Source organism: Salvelinus namaycush, chromosome 32 (assembly GCF_016432855.1).
Source record: "Salvelinus namaycush isolate Seneca chromosome 32, SaNama_1.0, whole genome shotgun sequence".
Taxonomy (NCBI): Eukaryota; Metazoa; Chordata; class Actinopteri; order Salmoniformes; family Salmonidae; genus Salvelinus; species Salvelinus namaycush.
This window is the reverse complement of record NC_052338.1, coordinates 25,045,763-25,050,627: the sequence shown is the minus strand read 5'-3', so window position 1 is coordinate 25,050,627 and position 4,865 is coordinate 25,045,763. Positions and strand designations below refer to the sequence as shown.

Genomic DNA, 4,865 nt, shown 5'->3' with positions numbered 1-4,865 from the left:
TATGGAGCACCCTTAACCCGTCAAAGTATGTGACATAATTGCTGTCACTGTCAAATGTGCAAACTACCATCAAACTACCTGTGTCTAATCTTCAAAATCTTAGCATGTAGGGAAAGTGTGGGGGTTCAGCTATGTAGGGAAAGTGTGGGGGTTCAGCTATGTAGGGAAAGTGTGGGGGTTCAGCTATGTAGGGAAAGTGTGGGGGTTCAGCTATGTAGGGAAAGTGTGGGGGTTCCTACAGTTATGTAGGGAAAGATTACGGCAGATGTTAGATGCATTGACATCTGGTGGTGACTGTTACTTTATATATCTCCCAGCTAGTCTCTGTTAGAATAATCCAATAGGTCTTTCACACAGGATTTGCACTGCTCATCCACTCCCAATGCTACACACACACACACACACACCACACAGGCCCACAGAGAGCTAAGGCAGACACACATGAGGGTTAAATCTATGTTTTTCTACCCGCTGGCTGGTTGGTTGGTTGGGAGCAGTGGTTGGCTGGGGTTTGAGTTGAGACATGAATGAACTGATGATGACTGCTGGAATTTCTGTGGGTGCCGGGGGAAGCATACCCAAAGCCACAGGAACCACCAGCAGGCCTGCTCCTTCACTCCATCCCTAGCCCCTCTCCACCTCCTCCCTCTCGCCCTCCTATGAGTGTGCCTTTCTCCCATGTGCTGCTGAAACAGTCCTCAGTACTATCTGGTCTGACCAGAACCAGGAAAGCCACCTCTTTACAGTAGAACAGAGTGAGGGTTGGACTGGTTATGCCAGTTAAGGATGATGCTGGCCTGCGTTTGCCTGGCCGGCTCAGTAGGAATGTTTGAGATGTCATTTTGTGTTGAGAAGATGACGAGTCAGCATTAAGGCTACTTGCTTCACCGCCACAGATCCCATTGATTTATGAAGGTTAAATGAAAACTAATTTATCTGATTCATTGAAGGTGTATAACACAGTTTGATAGTGCAACTCTACACCAATCAGCTTCAGTTATATTGACATGTGCTCTTCCTCTCCCCAGACCTTTGTTTAGAGGAAGCTCAGATGTTGATCAGCTGGGGAAGATTTTTGAGTAAGTACCATGTTGTACATCATGCTCTAAATCATATTTACAGTTTTAACAATCAATTGGCAAATAATAAAGCTTGTGATTCTGATAATCATAATAATGATAATGATGACGATGAAAATAGTGGTGAAGATGATGATGATGATGATCCCTCAGTGTGGTCGGGGTTCCCTCGGTGGAGGACTGGCCCCAGGAAGTTGCCCTACCACAGAGTGCCTTCTCTCCACGACCCCCTCAGCCAATTGGAAACCTCATCCCTGACATGGACGAGCTGGGGAAGTCCCTTATACTGGTGAGTATTAGACACACACACACCGCACTCTAAATACAATACGTACTGTTTCAAATTGATTTGTCCAATAGGAATGAAACTCACACTTTTCTTTTTGTTGAGGAAAATGTTATCATTATAATATTTGTCTCTCTTTTCTTTCTCTGTACAGCAATTCCTGGCATTCAATCCCGCCAAAAGGATATCAGCGTTTGCTGCTCTGACCCACCCCTACTTCCAGAGTGTAGATAGTGACAGTAAGAGTGTGTACGCTCAGCCCATTGCCAGCAACAAGCCCACCATGGAGGAGAGTGCTGCCTGACAGCCCCCCGGCCCAGGACAAGAGAGAGAGCACGAGAGAGATGGACACAAAGACAGAGAAAGAGAGCAACAGACAGACATTTGATTCTAAAATGCAACAGTGCTGTCTTCCACAATGTACTGATTTGAATGCTGCTTTTTAGGATAATTTTTTTTTTATTAAAACATTTAAACAATGCAAGGACCCTTAAAGCTGAGATGTACTGCCACCAGGGGAGAACCTCTGGATGTCCAGGAGCTGCTGCCTCTTGTCTCTTCTGCCTTAGCCTGAGAAGAGGCTCCTCGGTGAGGGAACACCAAGCACCAAGGGTAGGTCGGCATGGATCTCACCTGGAGCTCATTTCCACGACTGAACTGAGAGAGAGGATACACACACATATGTTTATCCCATGCAGGAGGACCTCACACTGCCTAGCGCTGCTTATGGTCCAAACATACATTTGTGTTTTTATATCACTGCCATCTACAGGTAGTCCTGTGTTACTGCAGGCTGGAACAGGATTCTGATGGGCTTCAGCTTAAAAGACTTCGACTGGTGCGAACGAAGCACTCCACAGAACAACTGAAAATGGATCACTTTGAGTTCTTCTTATGGCATCCGTACTTCAGTGTCATAAAGTGAGATGAAATCTGATGGACACCATTCAAGAGCCTATGTGTTACTCTTTCTGATGACCTGATCAATCAATCAAATGTATTTCTAAAGCCCTTTTTACATCAGCCGATGTCACAAAGTGCTTATACAGAAACACAGCCTAAAACCCCAAACAGCAAGCGATGCAGATGTAGAAGCACTGTGGCTAGGAAAGACTCCCTGGAAAGGCAGGAACCTAGGAAGAAACATAGAGAGGAACCAGGCTCTGAGGGGTGGCCAGTCCTCTTCTGGCTGTGCCGGGTGGAGGTTATAAGAGTACATGGCCATTTAAGGCCAGATTATTCTTCAAGGTGTTCAAACGTTCATAGATGACCAGCAGGGTCAAATAATAATCACTGGTTGTAGAGGGTGCAACAGGTCAGCACCTCAGGAATAAATGTCAGTTGGCTTTTCATAGCCGAGCATTCAGAGGTCATGACAGCAGGTGCGGTAGAGAGAGAGAGTCAAAAACAGCAGGTCCGGGACAAGGTAGCACGTCCGGTGAACAGGTCAGGGTTCCCTAGTCTCAGGCAGAAGAGTTGAAACTGGAACAGCAGCACGACCAGGTGGACTGGGGACACCAAGGAGTCATCAGGCCAGGTTGTCCTGAGGCATGATCCTAGGGTTCAGGTCCTCCAGGAGGGGAGGGAGAGAGAGAGAATTAGAGGGAGCATACTTAAATTCACACAGGACACCAAATAAGACAGGATAATTACACAAAATAGGACAGACTGACCCTAGCCCCCGGCACATAGACTATTGCAGCATAAATAACGGAGGCTGAAGGGGGGGGGGGGGGGTCGGGGGACACTGTGGCCCGTCCGACGATACCCCCGGACAGGGCCAACCAGGCAGGATATAACCCCACCCATTTTGCCAAAGCACAGCCCCCAAACCACTAGAGCGATATCAACAGACCACCAATTTACTACCCTGAGACAAGGCTGAGTATAGCCCACGAAGATCTACACCACTAGAGGGATATCAACAGACCACCAATTTACTACCCTGAGACAAGGCTGAGTATAGCCCACGAAGATCTCCTCCACTTCACGAGCCTGATGGGGAGCAAAACTGGACAGGAAGATCACGTCAGTGACTCAACCCACTCAAATGACGCATCCCTCCTAGGGACCACATGTAGGAGCACTAGTAAGCCAGTGACTCAGCCCCTGTAATAGGGTCAGAGGCAGAGAATCCCAGTGGAGAGAGGGGAGCCAGCCAGGCAGAGCCAGCAAGGGCAGTTCGTCGCTCCAGTGCCTTGCCGTTCACCTTCTCACCCCTGGGTCAGACTACACTCAATCATAGTACCTACTGAAGAGATAGATAAGTCTTCAGTAAAGACAAAGGTTGATACCGAGTCTGCTTCTCTCACATGGATAGGCAGACTATTCCCCAAAAAATGAGCTCTGTAGGAGAAAGCCCTGCCTCCAGCTATTTTCTTAGAAATTCTACAGACAATAAGGAGGCCTGTGTCTTGTGACCGTAGCGTACGTGTAGGTATGTACGGCAGGATCAAATCGGAGAGATAAGTAGGGGCAAGCCCAATTAATGCTTTGTAGGTTAGCAGTAAAACCTTGAAATCAGCCCTACCCTTCTCAGGAAGCCAGATTAGAGAGGCTAGCACTGGAGTAATATGATCAAATGTTTTGATTCTAGTCAGGATTCTAGCAGCCATGTTTAGCACTAACTGAAGTTTATTTAGTGCTTTATCCGGGTAGCCGGAGAGTAGAGCCTTGCAGTAATCTAAAATCTAAAAGTCTAATCTAAAATAATTTTTGGACAAAAAGTTTCTGATTTTTGTAATGTTACGAAGATGGAAAAAAGCTGTCTTTGAAATATTCTTGATATGTTCTTCAAAAGAGAGATCCGGGTCCAGAGTAATGCCGAGGTCCTTCACAGTTTTATTTGAGACGACTGTACAACTATCAAGCTTATTTGTCAGATCCAACAGCAGATCTCTTTGTTTCTTAGGACCTAGAACTAGCATCTCTGTTTTGTCCGAGTTTAAAACAATTTGCCGCCATACACTTCCTTATGTCTGAAACACAGGCTTCCAGAGTAGGCAGTTTTGGGGCTTCACCATGTTTCATCGTAATGTACAGCTGTGTGTCGTCCGCATAGCACCAAGAGGTAGAATATATAGTGAAAACAATAGTGGTCCTAAAACAGAACCTTGAGGAATGCCGAAACGTACAATTGATTTGTCAGAGGACAAACCATCCACAGAGACGAACTGATATCTTTCCAACAGAAAATGACCTGATGCACAGAGCATAGTGAAGTGACTATATGTTGAATAAGAATAAGGTCGATGTACGCACCATTGTTGACAGTTGATTTCTTATTTTCTATTTTGTCTTAATTTTATTGGACTTTAAATAATGTGTGGGGATTGAAATTAAAAATGATATTGCAAAATGATATTGTTTGACAATGTGAGGCATGTAGAATGGATCGGGTAATGGACTGGTATAGGCTAGTGCTAGAGACTGCACTTATCCTGGCAGTAGTGATGTGACTTGCATATCCAGCACACTGGCATGTGTAGCAGGGTAGCAGT

At 45.8% G+C, this 4,865-nt stretch overlaps 1 long non-coding RNA gene across 1 annotated transcript; it reads left to right on the top strand.

Moving 5' to 3' along the window:
* The first annotated feature begins 1,026 nt into the window (after positions 1-1,026).
* LOC120027512 lies at positions 1,027-2,418 on the top strand. The gene is made up of 3 exons (XR_005473307.1): positions 1,027-1,079; positions 1,233-1,368; positions 1,520-2,418. It is a non-coding gene; the product is annotated as an uncharacterized LOC120027512 (long non-coding RNA).
* Positions 2,419-4,865: the final 2,447 nt, after the last annotated feature.